The sequence below is a fragment of the Protopterus annectens genome, chromosome 2.part0 (genome assembly GCF_019279795.1).
Source record: "Protopterus annectens isolate FY-2018-M chromosome 2.part0, PAN1.0, whole genome shotgun sequence".
In the NCBI taxonomy this organism is placed as follows: Eukaryota; Metazoa; Chordata; order Ceratodontiformes; family Protopteridae; genus Protopterus; species Protopterus annectens.
In genome coordinates, this window is record NC_056728.1 from 1510631725 (window position 1) to 1510653369 (window position 21645).

Genomic DNA, 21645 nt, shown 5'->3' on the forward strand with positions numbered 1-21645 from the left:
AGTGGGATTTCCAGTCTATATTGTATGCATTAATATGTCAATTCTCAAGTGATGTTTGCATATCTGTATGATGTACAAAATCAAAAGCTTTAGCAATATCTAAAGAAATATCATCAGGTACCCTAATGTCCAAGGATGTAACATCAAAGTAAAAAGAAACCAAACTAACTATGCATGAACTCCAAGGGGCAAACAAATATTGGACTAAGTCCAAATTTATATGTAGCCCTATAGCTTTTAAGAGCTGCAACAGGTCTGTTTCAAAGCACTTCCCAATGATACTGGTCAAACATAATGTCTGATAGTTGCCTACCTACTTAGTACCAAATTCTTTGTGTATTAGCATTATAAATGTTTTTTGTTCCATACTGAAAGTACAGATCCCTCTTTTAAAGATGATAGCTTTAATAATATTGAAGATAAAATACCCCTTATATTACTCAGAAAAAAATAAACTTTTAAGTTTATCAGGGTCAGCTGTCATTTGTTATAGATCCTTGACAAAACTTTGTTCATGCAATAATTTTGAATAAACATGACAGAATACATAATATTGCAGTGTAGTTTGGAGAAAAAGTCTGCAGATAAACCGATGATTCCTTTTGCATCAGTAATCAAAGCTTATATCATCCAACCAAACCAGACTGTCGGATTGCTGATCTCTATACCTCCTTCCATGTTTAAAAATAGGTTCATAGGTAGATACTAGGCTATCTGCCCTAGGGCATTTATAAGCCTAGCCAGAGTGTATTTGGCTTCAGCCTCCCTATTAGATTAGCATACTGTGCCTCTGTAAAGTAGGTCACAGAAGGTACCCTTTAAGATTAGTTTACTGTGCCTCTGACTAGCAGGGGCACAGAAGAGATCCCAGGGGTGAATTTGCGATTCCCCATCCACGCGTCCAGATTTCGCTTGAAGAGAGTCAGCCAGGGGCTATGTCTAACATGAACTGGGATTCTATTCCAGAGTGAGGGGAGCCTCTGGGAAATTAATCTGTCCCTCCAGCATGTTCTATTTATTTTTGTGCTGAGGTTTAAGTCCCTGGAGCATGTAGCTCTAAAGGACTTGGATTTTTTGAGGTGGAGCATGTCCATTAATTCTGGGTTTGACATGGCTTTGTACGTCAGGCATAGATTGCCTCTGAATAGGCGGTAAGCAACTGAGTAGAGCTGGAGTTTCTTTAGTCGAGCTGCATAGGACATCTGTTTGTAGCCCATGATCCTCTTGGTGAGGTACTTTTGGGGTCTCTCCAGTTGCTGCAGGTGTCGGGTAAGGTACATCCCAAAAGGGGCATTGTATTCAATTATGGGCTTGATGAGTGATGAGTAGAGGGGCACAATGACCTTTCTTGATCTAGATGCGAACCCTTTTGTGATAAGGTGGGCTATATAGAAGGTCTTTCTAACCACTTTGGCAACCTGATTATCAAAGGAGAGATTACTATCAATGTTTGTCCCCAAATCTCTAATTATTTCTTCTGTACTTAATGGATTACCACCTATGTGGTAATTTGTGGGCACCTTGTTTTTCCCAAAGGGGATGACTATGCACTTTTTAGCATTTAGCTTGAGGCCGTAGCTCTGGCACCAAGCATCCATCTATGTGAGACCCTTTTGGAGGATGCTTGTGTCAGCTGGAGATTTGATTATGGCCCCCAGTTTGCAGTCATCTGCGAACTTTGTCAGCCATAATCCCCCTGTGTTAGCCTGAACCTCAGAAAAGTATATACTGAACAAGAAAGGTTCCAGAACTGAGCCCTGTGGGATGCCACTTGTAACTGGTTTGGATTTGGACATGGCACCTGCGATTCTGACCATGTGGGTTCTATCCCTGAGCCAGTTTGCAATCCATCTTGTGATATAGGGGTTGATATTTAAGCTGGTAAGCTTATTTATGATGCCTGAGTGGGGTATTGTGTCGAGGCTTTTGCGATGTCCAGGTAGGCTGTGTGGACTACCTTGCCCTCATCTATGGCTTTGGTAACTGTTTCAAAGAAATCATCTAGGTTTAAGAGGCAAGATCTGCCCTTAACAAAGCTGAATAGGGTAGGGTCCAGTGTGTGGAGGCTCCCAATGTCTTTGTTTATGAGTTCCATGATAATACACTCCATAGCTTTACAGACCAGACTAGTCAGGCTTATGGGGCGATAGTTCCCGGGGTCCGTTGTGGCACCACATTTGTGGAGTGGGACCACTGTAGCTGTATAAAATTCTTTGGGTACATATCCTGTAGTAAGGCTAAGTTTGAACAGTGACTTAATGTGAGGGTTCAGTTCTTCTTGAAGCTCATGTAAGACACAGCCTGGGACACCGTCCGGTCCCATACATGCTGTGTTTTTTGCTTTGGAGAGGGCGGCTTTCACCTGTGCATCTGTGATGTCAGGGAGGTTACATTCAGTTGGGATAGGCATTTGCTCCTTTGGTATCTTGCTTTTATATTACCTGTAAGGTACCTAGCAAATGAGAATTCATACTTTTTTATTTCTTTAAAGAGCTTATTGCATTTTATTGTTTTGTTTCAGCAGGACGTTTTGTAGCACTAAACAAATTGCATTTTTCTTCCTTGACAACCTTAACAATTCTCTATTCCACTGTGAAGACATACTGATTTAATAGCTGGCCTTAGCCTTGTTAGTTGGAATATACTCATTAATCACAGAATATAACTTAGAATAAAAGATACCCTAATAGATTTCTAAATACTCATTATCAAAAGCCTTGTTCCATTTCCATCGACTTGACTCATTCCTTATACTTTCAGAATCTGCTTTATAAAATAATTTTACTGCAATATTGATCAAGTTGATGCTAGCATTTCTTAGGAGTAAATCAAAAAGCAAACACATATAGTCTGAGCTATCCAATGGATCCATTACCTTAACTGCGCCTATATTTATGGACTTGGTTGTAAATTCCAAATCTAGTATTCTATTCATTTTTGTGGGTTTCAGCACATGCTAGTCTCATGGCTATGATGCTCAGAGTCTGTAGAAGTACAGCTTCACTGTTTGTGTTGGTTGACCTTGTGTTCTAGGTGATACTCCATGTGGTGGTATAAACCAGAGAAAGTAAAGAGTATACATGTGGATGGGTGATTTTGCAGCATCTGTACGGTGTACCATGGATCCCAACATCACATCTACTGTTCTGGTACTGGCAATTTAACAGATGTAAAATCTAAGCAGGTTCTCAATGCATTGGTGACAGGGAATGGTCCATGGCTGTACGAGATGAATTGGGCAATAAACATGATACTTTCTCTAAAACTTGTTGCAACCTACTCTGTGGTGTATAGTAAATATTCTTACCTACCATGCAGAGCAAGAACAGTGATGCTGCTGTAATTTACTTGTAAAACCTATGAAATGTGCTCTAACAGTAAAGCATGGTGGCATGATCATAAGCATATGTAGTCTACAACACTTCTATGTCTGGTGTGCAGGCATTTGTGTCTTCAAAACCATTGTTAGCCTCTTTACTTTGGATGTCATGCAGTTGCACTGCAGCATTCTCCATGCAGTGATTCAGTCAATACAGTATACGTTAAGTCAAGGAATAATAGTATTTAACAATAAAATATAAATCTGTGATTTTTCCTTATTCAAAGAGTAGATATTTATCTTTATGTCTGTCCAGTTATAGTTTGCTTTGCTCTTGCCGTGCTGTTTTTAACCTCAAATTTAAATGTTCTACAATAATGCTAAGGGGAATGTAGCATATCTGATTTACTAGTTTTATCTTTGCATAGCAAAATAAACATTGGACTAGAGTTGATCATGCAGTCATTTGTGTTAGACATAGTACAAATATAATAACAGCACAGCAGGACAAGTCAATGTATAGATCACCCTTCCTATTGGCTGTGTTCGGAAAACACCGGCAACAGCAAAGTTGACGCAAAAAAAAGGATTGCTTTACAATTCAGCAGGTGAACCATTGGTCTATGCCATGTAGACTTTGTAAACACTTGCATCATTCCTAAATAAATTTCGCCATCATCTTTGTACCCATGCTGTTTACAATCAATAGCCTAATTACAATATTAAAAGACACCATGCTAATATGGAGAGAACTACAGCAGTATTTACCTTAGGTTTGGTAGGAGACAGCTCCATAATATAAAGAGATGCAGTTCCCTAGATGGCCTATATTCATTTAATGGCACAGGCGTTGAAGGACCCAGGCAGAAAAGGATCAGGAGTGAAGGGCTGATGTAGACTTGCACATCCTGTGGATAGACACATGGCTTTGACACACTGCAGTGGTGACACCTACTGGAATATGGATGAACTACATTTTTTTCTGTGACTACTGGGACCATAAATCAGTGTTATGTGTTACTTAGGCCTACATGTACGGCATTATTCATGCACCTTTAAGAAGCGGCAATTGTAGAGCCAAAAAACACAGATGGAAAAAGGTTCAGGCATACCACCAAAACAATATCTTCGTAAGGATGACAGCATTGTTTCAGGGATGACTGACTCTAACCTAGGGCCCAGGGAAACAAATGGGCCATTTGACTGGCTGGGATGGAAACCTAAAAGGTCAGCATTTTAATAGGCCAAAAAGGAAAAAGGTGGTCATTGTATGTACATGACAGTTTAGGTTGCATCTTTGGTGTTAGTGTCTATTTCACCTTTGTATTGTTCAGTAAGACTGCTTTTGAAGTATGTGCAAAGGAAAGAAGCTTCCTGATATTGTATCATGCAGAATGTATATGTATATATATATATATATATATATATATATATATATATATATATATATAAATATATATAGATACGTATATTTCTGTGGGCCTACTTCTAAATTTCAAAGTTTCAAATTTTCGACTTTCTTATGGTCAAGTCCATTAGATTGAAGTTTTGAAGCTTCAAACCATTTAAATGGAGTTTACCATACAGCACAGAACAGTATATTTACAGTTTTCCTCACTTCACTGTAGTGCAGTCTCAGAATTGGTATATGTAATTAGCACGGGGGGTGGGGGTTGCATGGGGGGTATGCCACCCTGAAAAAATGTAAAAAAAAAGCTTTTTTGGTTTTATTTTTTTATTTACATTTTGAAGTTTCAAAACTTTGATCTTATGGTCTCAACAACAAAAAATTCATAGTTTTCAAACTTCAAAATTTAGAAGTAGAGCCATATCTATATATAGTGAGGGGGAGAGAGAGAGAATGAGAGAGAGAGAGAGAGAGAGAGAGAGAGAGAGAGAGAGAGAGGTATCTATATAATATACATGAATAATTTCATTAATACACATACACATACACATACGCACACAAGTGCGTGTATATCGATCTAGCTCATATGGTTGACCATACAAATGATCAAATACCAGAGGGTTGATACTCAAAATACTCCCCACAAAAACAACTTTTTGCAGGGAGACCCACACTCCTACATATTATATATGCCAACTCTGACATAGGATCATAGGAGGTTACTATGCTAACAAAGCTAGAGACTTTTTCAGCCTAGCCATTCATGCCCCAAATTTCCAAATTATCAATGCCCATGAGCAATACCAAAGGGTTGATACGCAAAATACCCCCCACAAAAACAACTTTTTGCAGGGAGACCCACACCCCTACATATTATATATGCCAACTCTGACATAGGATCATAGGAGGTTACTATGCTAACAAAGCTAGAGACTTTTTTAGCCTAGCCATTCATGCCCCAAATTTCCAAATTATCGATGCCCATCAGCTAGAATGGCTTTGGTATATGCCTGTGACATCAGGCATCTACAAACTGCCCTTCTCCATAAGGGCCAATGATGACAAACTAAGAGTGAATTTGCGATTTCTCACCCACTGATCCAGATTTCATTTGAATAGGCTTAGGATAGTGGTCCATTTCATATGAAGCAGTGTCAGTGGCACAAGTGGCAGCATACTTACATTTACAGCAGAATGGTGTTTGTTCTATTCCTGCACCAGGTAGATGGATTGCTGACATTGCAGTGCAGCAGAAGGATGGTATTACCCTACTGAGTGTGTTTTCATTCAGAAAATACATTAAAATAAGATCCCATCTGCTGAAGTGGATATAAACGATCCCACAGAACCTTTTGAAAAATGTAGAAGTTCCCAGGCACTGTGATCAAATTTCCCCCAAGTAGTAAGAATACCACCTTGAGTCTCTCCTGAAAGGAAGTCACAAGCCTAGTGGGACTAGCCTAGTCAACAAAGGATGACTAACTAAAAAAAAAAAAAGTTACACATAGATGCATATATATACATATATATATATATATATATATATATATATATATATATATATATATATACACACACACACACACACACACACACACACACACACACACACACACACATGCGCGTGTGTGCTCATGTGCAAGTATTTGCACACATACAGGGATCAACATTATTTGAATGTAGACAGTCTGAAGAAGAGCATGTAATACTTAGAGATTGTGGTAAGTTTTGTTTTCAGTACATTCTGTAGGATGTACACCAGTCCACTAAGATCACATTTCGAAATGCTATCAAAAGAATGTGTGTGCCTGCATATGTGCCATTTATACAGATGTACTAGTTACAACTGACACTTTCAAGAATATGTTTCCATGTACATACTTGCCACCCATATACTACTGTTATGGTCTGTATAAGGCATGTAGTCACATTTAGTAGTGTTTGTAAGTCATATGCCTGTACATATGTTGCCTTCCATTTTCTACAAAGGAACCATATCACCAGTGGTTACACGGATGTTGATGGATGACATAAGCAGAGATCCCTGCCTTAACCTACGTATAATTTTGTCATGTCCAGCTACTCTATGTGATCTCATAACTGTCCCAGAGCTGTCATATGGCATATCATCCAGCTATTCCTTTAAATATTTACACCTACCACATGGGCTATCCTTTGTCTGCGGCTGTTAGTCTACCAATCTCAACAAACACATTCTTGTATCTCTCTCTGCTTTATGTGTTCACAGGTTTATGCATATCTGGAGAACAAGGTGGATGGCAGAGGCTAACTGGCTTCAGCCTTTCTGAACAGGATGTTCAACAAGTTCAAGTATAAACAAGCATGGGCACCAGCTGATGTAAAGCACTTAGAACACATGGGCACCACCTAATGTGGAGCACTTAGAACACATGGGCACCACCTAATGTGGAGCACTAAGAACACATGGGCATCACCTAATGGGATTTGTTTTATTTATTTGGAGTTTGTTTTCCAGGATAGTCCATTGGGCTACAAGGAGCCCATTTTTTCAATGGAGTCCTGGGGAGAAAAGCTCTGGAGAAATACAAATTCATAGTACAGAAAAAGCACAAATCCATAATATATATTTCAATTAAATGTTAAATACATATTTCGGATAGTACAAAACCATATCACACAATTCAAATAAATGTTACATAATACGGAAATAAAAAAAAGAGATTTTCATTAGCAAAATTACATCGTTAATTCAATAAGTAGTAATGTGTTTTTTTTTTTTGTTTGTTTTTAGGCAATTACAATGAGGCAATTTTTTTAGTTGTTGGTCAAATACATCCCAGGGATGTAGAACTTTAGGAGGCAGTGACAGGCAGCAAATAAGTTTAGAAAGCTAGGAAAAAAAGTGTGGTCAGAATTAGGTTGGATGAGTGCAAGAGCATTTCCATTGCAAAGTAAAGTGTGAGTGCAGTGAGGTTTTAAACAAGGAGAGACTGCTGGTGTTGCCGATGGGAGAAGAGAGAGAGTTCCAGAGGCATGCAAGAGAGAAGGACATCACGTGATTTCCAGCAGGACGTATCAGTTTATGCAATTTAATTAGGTTTTGGGAATTGGATCTTAGGAGTCTATCTGGCTTATGCATTACAAAGGTATTTGCTAGGGAGGGGCAGAGAGATGAGGTATGAATGAGCTGGGTATATGCAAAGAAGTTTGGTAATTCTAGCCAACATAGTTGGTGAAGGGAATTACAGTGGTGGGAAGAGGCTTTATGACCTGCTGCAGATTTGGATATTTTATTATAACAAGATGAAAGTTTTGTTTTGAGGGAAGATTGTAGCTGATTAGGCTAGATGCACCATATAAAAGGGATGGGATGAGGTATGTATTAGCTAATGTAATCCTGGTGGTGGGAGTGATAAAACATACCTAATTGTTTATGTTTTTTTATATTTGCTTGTAGATGCTTGTCAAATTTTAGTTGATCATTGATGATAATTCCTAGTAATTTTGTGTCAGAGACTAGTTCTAGGGGGTATTGTTTTTGCTGGTAATTATGAAGGATTGTTTGTCTAGGGAAGAGGTTTTGGATGCATTGAATAACATAAGTTTTGTTTTGGTTGCATTAAGGGATAGATGGTTGTCTAGCATCCACTGTTCGGTGGAAGAGAAGGCGGCTTGTGTTGGATTGTTAAGAGTTGTGATGGAAGGGGAGGAACCGATTATAGTAGAATCATCAGCATATTGGATGAGACTGGAGTTTGGAATGGCTTGGAAGAAATCCTTTATGAATATGCTGAATAATAGGGGGCCTAGAATGGAACCTAGGGGGATGCCTGTGGATGTATTAAGGAAGGGTGAGGTAGCTTTTTTCTATTTAACTGCTTGTTGCCTGTTTTTGAGATAGCTTGAGAACCACTGAGTAGAGGAAGGGGATAGGTTACATTTAGAGAGTTTGGTAAGAAGGAGGTTGTGGTAAATGGTGTCAAATGCCTTAGAGAGGTCAAGGAAAAAAGTGGATATGAAGTGTCTGGAGTCGCGGGCTTTGTTGATTGTTTCTAGGAAGGAGAGGAGGGCAGTGGAGGTACTATGACCTGGTCTAAAGCCATGTTGTGTGGAAATAAGAAGCTGATTATTGATGAGGTAGGGTAAGAGTTGTTGGTGTACACATTTTCCAATTAGCTTAGAAATACGGGATAGGATGGCAATAGGGCAAAAGTTTGGGATGTCATTATTATTGCCACCTTTATGGAGAGGAATAATAAAGGCTTTCTTCCAGAGCTAGGGGACCTGTTTCTTGAGCTAGACCAATTAATTAGTATGCTGCTAGGAAGAGCAATGGCTTCTGCAACTACTTTTAGGAAGTAGGAGGGAATTTCATCAGGGACATTGGAACCAGGTTTGAATTTTAGAAAAAGTTTTTTTATGGTGGAGGTGGGATTGATAGAGAAAGGTGGAGGTTGGGGGGAAGGGATGGGTGCATGCTGAGAAGGGGCTGTAGAGGTGTTGGTGAAGGATGATGTTAGCTTGCTAATGGACTCTGTGAATAAAGAGTTAAATTGGGTGGCTAAGTCTATGTCAGAGGAATCTGGGTTGGGGCAAGGTTTTTTTTTTTCCCGGGCTGAGGAGAGATGAGATTCATTTCCAAAATAGTTTGGGATAGGTGGTGTGTTTCATTTGGAGAGTTGAGAAATAGGCTTTGTGGTCTGAGGTAATACATTTTTTTACTTTATTTCATAGTGTTTTATATTTGTTTAGGGTGATAGTGCTTTTATTTTTATAGTAATATGTCCAGGCTTTGTCATGGAGTTGCATAGTAGCTAAGGTGTTTTTGGTTAACCAGGGTACAGGGTTACTTTTTATGCATTTTGTTTTTAGTGGGGAAAAGGAGTTGAGCAGGTTTGTGAAAGTAGAGTTAAAGTAGGAAACAGCATTATCTAGGGGAAGGGTCTTTAATGGGTTCCAGTTTGTGCTTTTTAGTGCATTTGAGAAGGATTCAGAATTGAAGTTCTTCAGGCAACGAGTGAAAATATAGGTGTGAGTTAGTTGTATAGAATAGGGGAGACGGTGGGCAAAAGTGGGGAAGTGGTCAGCTAGAGGGTCTGGGAGAATACCACTATCAGAGATATAGTGAGGATAGGATACTAGAATCCAGTCTATTGTACTTCCAGTAATGGAGTTCTTGGGAGGCTTGGTAGTGGAACTGATTAGCTGTGTAAAGTTATACAAGTTAATATTGAGTGAGTTAGTGGGAGACTGGATTGTGGCCCAGTTTATGTTCACATCCCCCAGGATTATGGTTTATGAGTAATGTTGGTAGTGACCCAGGAGAGAATATCTTCAAGGGATGAGATATTGCCTCCAGGGGAATATAGAGGGAGAAAACAAATATGAGCTTATGCTTGTTTAGGTGGAGTTGGACTGGTATTATTTCTCCCTTGCCAAATTTGGAAAAGGGTTTGGTATAGGGGGTGATTAAGAGGGATGCCGAGTAAAGGAATACTACACCCCCCTTTTTTGTGTTTTGTTGTTCCTTAACATGCAGTAGTTGGGAGGAGTTATTTCATAATCGTGTATGTGGGGCTTAAGCCAGTTTTCTGAGATGGAGAGAATATTGGGCAGGTTTTGTAGAAGCCAGCCATGAAGGTTTGGAAATTTGTTACCTAGGCTCTAAGCCTTTAGAGCTGAGAAGTGGAGGGCTTTGCTTGTTGCTTAGGGGGTGGGGTTGGGGGGTTGATTTCAATGTGGTAGAAGGGCCTGGGTTAGAGTGAATGTCCCCAGAGAGAAGGATAGAGATAAGATGATGGATGAGGTATTTGGTTTGTTTGGGATGTAATATACAGGTAGAGAGTTTTGTGGAGATTAGACTAGTATGGTTTGGAACAGTGTTTTTTGAGAAAGGTAGGTGTCTATAGGGGAAGAGCATGTTAGTGTTGAGGGGGTAGAGACTGGGAGATATATGAGTAACAGTAGATTTGTACTTTGTAGAGGATGGGGTAGTGGTGTGAAATGGGGTGTGTGGTTTGCATTAGTAGGTTGGCTGATATAGTTTACGTAAGCTAAGGTAATTAGAAGTATTAATTGAGTTAGTAGGGCTAGTGGTTTGAATGTCATGATGTTGGTTATTAGAGTCGAAGTAGGGGGTAAGTTAAGTTGGGAAGTTAGTTTATTTGAGTAAGTGATTATGGTTTAGGTTAATTGTTTGGTAGTTTATTAGGATAAGTTGTGTTTGTCAGTAAACGCTGAAGGGTAGGCTTACTTTACTGGATGAACTATAGGAGGGGATTTGGGGGACATGATGGGTAGTTTGGATTGGACAGTGGAAGTGATGGGAGTGGCTAGCTAAGTATAAGTGTAGGGAAGGATATTGGGGGTGGGTGAGATTTGTGAATAGGGTAGGGGAGCTGCGTGAGCCCACAGGGTAAATGGAGCGGGTAAAGCTAAGGCAATGAAGAATCAAGGTAACTTGATTCCTTGCTAAGGGATACTTAATAAGGGATACTTAGAATACATGTTCACCACCTAATGTGAAGCACTTAAAACACATGGCCACCACCTAATGTGGATCTCACCAGATGTTATGTGATCAGTTGTGACACACAGTTGCTCATTAAATATGAAATGGGGGATGTATTCATATATTTCAGAACTGTGTAGTTATCTGTCTGGCATGGTGTGCCATGCCAAGAAAAAAAACAGCATGTCTGTAGCAGAAGAGCAGTCTGCCATGGATGTGGGGGCTACCTAGGAGCAATATACTGACATTACCAGAGAAGTTTCTGATGTCCCTATCTGGGGACAAAGGTTCTGGAAGGGGACACTGGCATAAGTATGGACTGTGTACCACTAAGTACTTGTTGCACCTGATTGCTGTACAATTGTACTCTTCATAGATATTGCAGACTGACCCAAGCAACTGCTGCCTATGTATTATTTTAGGTGCATCAGGTATCCCAACATGCTAAATGGTGTAGGGATAGGATGTTCTTGTATCAATCATCTTGCATGTGTACCCTTAGTGTCATGATATTCCCACTCTGCTGTTTGTATTGGTGTGCTTTCACATAAAAAAATTAAAGCTATAGTATAGAAGTTAATGCACAACAACTGTCTGATGTTGGAAGCTCTAGTAAGTATGATGAGGATGATGCACTAAGACACAGATATCCTGTTTGCAGTCTGATGACCCAGTGGGATTGTCTTGATCCTGTGTGTGTATCTTTCCACAATGCAGGTTGAAAACATGCCCTCACCTGCACAGGAGTATGAGGCTATATAATGCAATAGTTCACAATTCCTAGTGTGGGAGTGATCTCTCATGGCTCCCACTAGTAATCCTCTCTCAGTGACTGTGATAGCAGACTCATACACTATGTCTGAATTGGGTTTGCCCACTATTTCTTGGCCTCACTATGGCACACTAAAGTGTCACATATCAAAACTTGGAATCAATCAAGTGATTTGCAACAATGTCATCCAGCCACTATCTGATGCTGCCCATGCCAGCAGTGATCAGAATTCTGAGTAAGCATGAATACATGAAGTCCTTGGGCAAAGAAGTGTTTGGTCTCCCAAGGTGTCTGGTATAACACACTGAATCCATGTCTTACTCTATGTGTTGGATTACAAATGATATGATCAGTGCACAGGGATAGCTTTTTCCAGAACAGCTGAGAGTGCATATGTGAGGTGGCCATGCTGTGAGCCATTGTAGGTTGCAAAAGCTCCACCTGCATCTGGATGTGGATGCGTCTCATCCTCCACCACCCTTCTTTTCACCATCCCATGATCTTCCTACAATCTACAAGCATCCCAGTGTTCCAATGCAATAGCCAGTATAATGGCTGCAGAACTCAGCCATTTGGAAGGAGCCTAAATGTATCCAAGGAAGAAACTGTGTATGATGCAGAATACCCTTAACCATGGGACAGATGTCTCCACATCAAGCTGCAATCACATACTAGGAACTCCACTCCTGCACAGGAGGGCATAGTATATGACATTGAATATCAATCACCCTAGGACCCCCCTATCATATTCATGGAATATGTCCCCATCACTCGGTGTGCATTGACAGCCATATGTCATTATAACCCCAATTCTCTATGAACATTGTAGTGACTGTGACCAATCATCTCCGCCCTCTGGTGTGATAATTGTTTTTTTTTTAACTCATTTTTTCACTCCCACAGCTGACCATCTGGAAATCCCAGTGCCATTCCTAGTTCTTTTTTATTTGGATGGGGTACTGTCTCACTGAGAATGTTTGCTGATCTATATCTATATCTATATCTATATGTATATCTATATCTATATCTATATCTATATCTATATCTATGTCTATATCTATGTTTATTTCATTATCTATATCATCTATATCTGTATATAGAGTGAGGCTACTATACATACAAATGTGTAAATGTATATATATGTATGTACGTATATATGTATACATTTATGTATGCATGTATTTGTGTAAGTAACATTGGATAATAGAGTGGCCATTAGGGTCTATATTATATTTTCGAAAGTTTCAAACATCGAACACTATATGGTCGACACCATATGAGTGATGTTTGAAATTTTGAAAATATAATAAAACAATAAAAATAAAAAACTATCCTACCTAAATTCAGTAGGCAGGGGGCAAGCCCCCCCCCCATGCCCCCACACCCGCGTTACTTAAATATTCCTACTCTGAGATTGCACTGCATTGAAGTAAGGGAAAATATTCTCTATGGCGATTTCTGTGTTATGCGTGCAACGTTTCAACATTTTGACCTATCGAGTTCACTCAATGCACGTTCGCCATTTACAGTTTTCGATCACGCTATAGGAAGCCGGTCATTATAGTATATGCAAACAATGGATATGCATATTTTAAAAGATAATGTAATGAACATAAATTGCAATGCAATAGTGTAAAAAGACACAGGTTATAATTACTATAGTGAAACATACATACAAATACTTCATGCATGAGCATTAATGCCCTTCTGGCCTGTCAATACACAAAACGGTTGTTGCCATAATAATTATGCAGGTGGTTCTTAAAAATTTCTAAACTCATGCTTGCTTTAATGTAATTTGGTAATTTATTCCCTGCATCAGCTTCTCTCTCAGAAATACACTTAGTGCACTTCCCACTCCTACAGAATCTTCTATATAGGTTGCCTGATGATTCTTTACTACTATTTGATAACCACAAACATTCCCAGAGGTACTTTTCTCTAAGTGCACTATATACCTGAATAAGGTCTCCTCTTAGATATCTACATGAGACACTGTACAAGTTCATATAGTTTAGTCTTTCATAATAACTTAGTAGATTCCTTTGGTATATTTCTGCTGTACTCTTTCCAGTTTATGCAGGCTTGTCTTCTCATAAAGTTATCATACTGTTAATATTTACTCAAGTTTGGGTCTAATGTAACATATTGGAACAAACAATAACTTCATAATTTCTGACTTTATATATATTTTTTATATAACTTATAGTTCTATAACTGTCATTAATCAATTGGTTGCTAAGATTAGAAAAATTCAAAGTTGGATCTACCCATATACCCTGGTCCTTAAATGAATCTATAGTTTCAATCACTGTTTGCTGTATTAAATATTCATCTTTCAGTTTTGTGTCTCCCAAATCACATATGCTTTGTTTTTTATGTGTTTATCAGCATATTATTCTCCTGTGCCTAAATGGTCAAATTAGTCAAGTTCTTTTGTCGACATGCCCTCTATGCAACACATGTAATCAGTTTACCCAGTTATAAGTCATCTGCATATAGACTGTAGAACACCTCCGATGAAGAGATAGATCTGAAAGATACAAGCAAAACAAGTAAGGGCCTAGGACAATGCTCTGTTGGACACCCAGGCTGTAACCAAGAATTTCACCTGTTCAAATGCTCTGTGATATTTGTTGTATCCTCTTTGTAAGCTATCAGCTATACATCTTATCAAGAGTACACCAACACCTAGTTGTTCTAATTTATTGATCAGTGTTTTGTCTATGACCCTGTGAAATGCTCAAGTTAAATCTATATAAATTACATCTAAGCACAATTTTCACTCATAACTGTTATTCTGTTGTTATAGAACATCATGTCACAGGTAGTAATAGATCAATTTTTAACATATGTATGCTGATATATGGTTTCAAGTCCGAACCTTTCCAATTCTGATAATAGCTTATCCAATATTACCTTCTCTGTTATTTTTCCACAGCATGAACGTCGACTTAAGAGTCTGTATGACACTGGGTCTGTCATACGCCCCTTTCCCCTTAAAGACAGGTTTAATAAGGGTTTACTAGCATTAAGTCTACTCAAAGGTGGTCAAGTCCACCTGTGTGAGTCTCACATTGCAAATGTCAGTGTGTCAAACACTGGCATTACTGACCATCCATCTTCGTCTCCTTCTGGACTCATGGTAGCATTTGTTCCTGGGTGCAGAATGGTAGGGATATTTAATGCCCAGTGTTTGTGTCTGGTATAGTGGAATTCAACATTCCGACTTTCACGGAATTGTGTTGACAATATGAAGACTCGACCTCCTGTGAGTTGAATTGATAGTAAACCTTTAATAAGTGCATGTCTACAATCTTGAGGAATCTCCCAATACTTAAATAACCTATTGTATAACAGATAAAATGGAACTGTAAGTTCTTGCTGGAGTCTTCTCAGTTTATTATTATTAATTTTGTCTCCTCCTTATCCTCAGTTTGGATCCAGTTTGCATAGCTATTTTTCAATATAATCTAATTTGATTTTAGTATCTGAGGTTATCTGGATGTCACTAGTACAACTTACCCTTCATGGAGCCATACTGCTTTGTGTAAGATTTTGTAAATATAACTGTCTGCTGTGTATGAGAATACATTTTAGAATTGACACATAGTTTATCAGTTTGTATGTCTTTACCCTTTCACATCTTTTGTATCTATAAAATAATTTCCTAGAATGCCCAGTATCACTATATGACTTTTCTTCAAAATGTTCTTGATCTTGTCTCAGACTTTGCTTAATTTATCTGTCTAGTTTGTTTATTTTAGGTTTCAAATTTCTAGTTTGATCTCTTTTCCATTCATTAAATTTTTGATTTCTTACCTTAATGAAGTATCTTCTTCTTATGGAAATATATCCTCATGACACCATGGGCCTAGACTCTGATGTTAAATATATTTTTTTAATTTAAACAATTTTTCTTTCAATACTTCCTACATTCCTTCTGCAATTTTTCAACTGAATGTATCACTCCAATTAGTTTTATTTAGTGACTGTTTTGCTTCCATATAATCTGTTTTAATCTTCTGGGCATTGGTTTATATTTCAGTTTGGCAGAATTATCTGGAAACAAAATAATCTTTAGAGCCCCAAGATGATTGCATATCAACGGTGGTAAAACTTGATATGAAGTAACAATAATTTCTTTAGGAACACAATGTCTAGTACGTTCCATTCCCCAGTATTTTTTTAATCTGAAGCAATTGTTGCTCTTGAACATAATTTGTGAATAATTTCCTTACTAATGTTGTTGAATCAGTATTATTCCAGCCTGTTTCTGGTACATTTAAGTCCCCAGCTAATATCATTTTTCTCTCCTGTGTTTCATGAAAGAAATGTATGAATGACTCTAGTTCAACACTTGACTTTGGTGGTCTATACACTCCAACAATTGTTATATGTTCCATAGTTGTCTTCATTGTCACAGCTACACAATCTATAGTATCGGTGTTATCACTGAACAGGTAATAATCACAGCTGTTATCGCTATCTTCAGTCCATATCATGACACCTCCACCTGATTTTTCCTAGACTGTCTGTGAAAAAACATGGATACACTGACAGAACTTGTTTCTAGTCATTGTTCTTTAACCATGTTTCACAAGCAATAACAACATCAGTCTTTTGGGAATGTAGCAACTTGTTCAATAAAAAAAATATTATTAATGCTCATGGCATTGACAGCCATCAGAGATGCATCAAATGTTGTTCTGTGTGAACTGTTACATTTTTGACTTGACAAAATCCCGCCCTGTATTTTTCAAATATTGCAAAATATCTGCTGCAAAAAATTCTTCCCTGATCTTGACAAGTGCATGCCTTCCTGTCTGAATACATGTGTGTCAAAAATTAGCCAAAGATGCTCTATATGTTTCTATTTTTTTTAATTGGGACATTTTTTCATGTAAGTATTTATCAAAAAAAAAAATCTGAAGAATCTTCAAATTTTAATTCACTAATACCCGCTGTTTCAATTGTTGCAAAGGAATGACCTTCATTACCATTAAAATTATTAATCTCACTGTTTTTATTGCTTATTATATTTGCAAGCATACAGTTCTCATCCAGCTGGCTTTGTACATCCACAGCTTGAGTCACGTTGTCAGCGTCTGTCTTTTTCCTCTTTTTTTCTTACAGTAATGTTCTTTAATTCTTCTACACTCATTTTTGATTTCTTCTTTTTCACCTGCCCCTTGCTTATTTTTTTCTATCTTCTCCTTTGGAAAAATGATGCCTCTTCTCTAGACTGAAGGTTTTCTGACAGAAAAATGTTTCCATTCCCTGTAATCTGTGTTTTACATAACAAAGCAGTGTACTTTTCAATGTGCATTTTCTTTGCTTTACAGACATTTGTGTTTCTTTTTCTTCTTTATTTGTTGTGAACCTTGTCCTTCCCTTCTTTTTTCCCCTGCTACAGTCTGTCACTCCTCAGAATGATGAATACTTGTATCCATAATTCCAAAGTTGTCAGTTATATGATCTTATTTCATAGATGAGTGATTTTCACAGGCAATAGACAGCTCCTTTTCTAAATGTGTTCTATTTGTTCTTTGCCTAACATTCTTTATATCATCAGTCCAGATATTAATATATGTAACATCAGTTCTCCAAACCATGCCAATAGCACAAGTGCAATCATCATCAGTAAGTCTAGATTTACTACTAATAGTGGTAAGCAAATCATCCCACTTTTGACATGAGGAACACAGATCAGAAGTGTTATCAGGTATTACCTTTAAATATATATAACATTTACTAGACTGCGCAAGATATTTGTGCATTACCAAATCATTAATGGCAAAGTCATTCAAGGTATCCATATTCAGCTGCAAATGAATAAAGAATAATAAATGAAAAGATAATACAAATCAGTTACACAGAATTCAAAGAAAATTTAAACCAACTTCTATGAGCAAAATCGCACAATGTATAACTAAATATTAAATTAAATTCAGTAAAGTTGTTGCACTGACCGTACACGTTGTAAAATTCACACAAAAGCTGGAATTCCTTTACACTGTAGCTTCTGCTCACTATTGCTCAGATTTTCACTTCCTTTTAACAGTAAAGATCAATAAATCACAAATACAGGAATGTTTAGTTGGCGCTCATACCTTGCACAAAGACTGTGCTCATTTCATTCATTTCTACTTGACTCTTTTATTAAATTATTCTAAATAATCTGTGAATTAATGAATGCAGAAACACAGCAATCAACAGGTACATATCACATTGTCGAACTTTTAAAAGTTCTAATGCCATATGGTTGAACCCATATGTTCAAACTTTTAAAAGTTCCATGTGTTAATGGAGATCTCCGTTCAGTGTGGAAAGGGAAGATTTCCCTTTGCTGCACTGTAGTGCAGTCTTAGAGTTGGTATATTTAAAGAGCAGGGGGCGTATGGAGGGTGCAACCTTTCACATGGGGGGTGCAGGGGAGCTTGCCCCCCTGCTTACAACCGTTAGGTAGGTTTTCCTGTTTTTTTATTTTTATTTTTTTTGCCGTTTTCAAAATTTTAAAAGTTCGAACATATGGGTTCGACTATGTAGCATTCAAACTTTTAAAGTTTCGATAACGTAATATGAACCCCAATAAACAACACAGCTGGTCAATAACTAGCACCCTCTATATGCTTCCATAACTCCTAGCTCCTTGGTAAACAGAAAATGAGTATGATCACCTTACTGATGACCAATTTTTCATGATGGCAAGTCACTAAGTAACAAGTAAACCCCTTCCATTCATACACAGGGTTAAAGCATCTGCAGCTCAATACTAATACAATTAACTGCACTTCTGTTAGTTACTGTTACTGCCACACTCAATCCAATGGGATTCGTAAAGTTAGTCCTTCACAGACCAGTACACTGCAATAGAGAGCAAGTCTTTGGCATTATCTGTTGTATAATTTGTTATCCAGTTGATACCACAATGCTGTGGAATTGGTTAACTGCATAAGGAAACAATAAATAGGTATTCAGCCCAAATAAGTTTGAAGCGAAAGATCACATTATAATACCACAACTTTCAGTTAGAGCAGAGTAAGACCCTATTACTGCAAAAGATGACACCTAAGCTAAATCCTCAAGGGGCTTTGTGCACTTTTAACAGACAAATGACTTTATGATTAACAGCCAAGTCATATACATAGACTTTCATGAAGTTATTTCAATAGTTTATCTTCAAATTGGTATTACAGCTAATTAGTATAATGTACCAAACGACACTGATGGCTTGACTCCTCAAGAAAAATTGATAATGCACATCATGAGTTATAAATAGTCTCTCAGCTGTCTCAACTACATACACCCTTATCTTTGCACATGTATGAATGTGAGTCAGAAATAAAGGCACTTTTTGTAATTAGCAACTTGTGTCAGCTGCTACAGTTTTGTTATGCTCTTCAATTAGGACAGTTTAAGTATTTTTGAGAACTCCTGCTGTTATCCTGTTATGATTTTTGTTATATCAGAACCAACTGCAGCTACAGACCAACAGTTCTTGTATTTATGATAAAATAAGCCATTTTTTTTGTTTTCACACTGATGTTGAAAGGAAAATACAGCTTCAACTTAATAATAATCACACAAGAAAGACTTGAAAATGATATAGCCACGGAGTGCCAATAAGTGATCCAACACCACTCTAATCACAGTCACAATTTCCGTTGTAAAGCCAAACGAATATTAGCAGTAAAAAGTTTAAAAAATACTTGCAGTGAAAATTGACAAAGTCCACTGTAATGTGCTGTCATAAAACCTGTAGTTGTTCCAAACAGCTTGTTGTTGATATATACTCCACATATGCATTCTAAACAGCACACCAGCTTCGAATAAAAGTCACTAGTTTATTAGCAAAATACTCTAAAATTGCTGAACAAACCTCTACATATTCATATCCGAGGTTAAACAAACCAAAACACTTAAAGCATACTCCATAAAAAAAATGAATAGACATACAATTGAATAACTGCGGACTTATTAAAATGGTTTAGCGCTTTCACCCATAGCTTATGAGCTTCTTCAGAACATCTTCATTTTAAACTGTCTGCCTTTTTAAAACTTCCATGGCACCAAACTGAAATGTAACATTCAAAATTTTAAAGTGACAGTACTTGATGTTATTAATTTCTTACGCTAAATACAACACTAAACTTTTTACAATGATTAACCACCCAATTCAATCTTTTGCACTACTTTGTTAGTAATGCAATGCAAGATAACATGAAAAATACAGTGTATCTAAGATTATGAATAATATTAATGTCCAAATGCATCAATTAATAACTATACATAAATACTGAATTTTTCACAACTATATTACCACAATTTGCAATGGTTAAAATAGTCATCTGACTTCTAAATATCCACATATTGTTCTACAAACCTATCCCTCATTATTATTTTGCTGATTATTATACCTTCAATGTTTGTATTTAATAATATGAAAATATTAAAATATTAAAATATTAAATTGTTATGATTTTGAAATATAAAATATACAATATAATATATAAATTGTTTATAAAATCAGCTGGTTTCAGTCCATCTACATAACTGTTGAATAATGTATAATATGATTACAAAATATAATTTGAATATGTTACTGCTTAAACCACTACTTTTTTGTTTCAAATAATATTGTGTGATACTGACACATGGAATGTATATACTACTAAACACAAAAGAATCTGGTCACTTAATGAGTAAAGTTCAGGTTGTTTTTAAAACATATAATTTACTACATGTTCACCTCAAGAATAGCCTTCAATGAAATACTGTCATTAAGGCCTGGAGGTGTCACATACAATAGGTATGTCTGTATTTCACATACCAAATGTGACAGGAAATAGAATAACAATGTAAACGAAACAGAAGGAGCATATAAATTGCTACAACAATAAGGCAACATGTAGGCTTAAAGGAACAGTATTATCCATACCGTTGACTGTGGGTACGTGTTGTCCAGTACATTCGGATATGTGTCTGGAATATATCCCATCCTGGACATAGGAAAAGGTGGCATCCTACCAATGATTAGAACAGTCAGCCAAAATCCGCACATCAGTGGTCCAAGCCAAAGTTGTCAGGATGTGTCACAGTTGAATGGGTATTACCCGGGTATACCAACCATGTCATGCAAGTTAAGTATGGGCGTGTACCTATGTGCATGAGGTATAGCATGTGGAAAGTCAAACATGGCAGGGTAGTCCACACAACCATACAGGTACCTGACATATGTAAGGTATGCAATGTGTTACCTTGACTGTGTCATGGGCCATCAACCAAAGCAGTGATGATGGAGTGTCAGGAATATGTGTGTGTGTGGGGGTGGGTAATGGTATAATCCTCCAAGATGACACTGTGTTGTATGCAGAATAGGTGAACTGGAGGTGTATGAGGGAGCACTGGGTGAAGCAGAAAGAAACACAAAAACATGTATACACATCTGCAATACAACCAGACAGGCCATACTGTAGAACACAATCCCACAAACATATGAATATTAAAATGTGCGATACAAATGTATAGACATGTCACTGTCACATACCCACAGACTGTTCCTGATGGAACTGGCCATGTCAAGTGCAGCACACCTGGATCCATAATGGACTACCCAGCATCCCCTCCACAGCACACAACCCACCCCTATA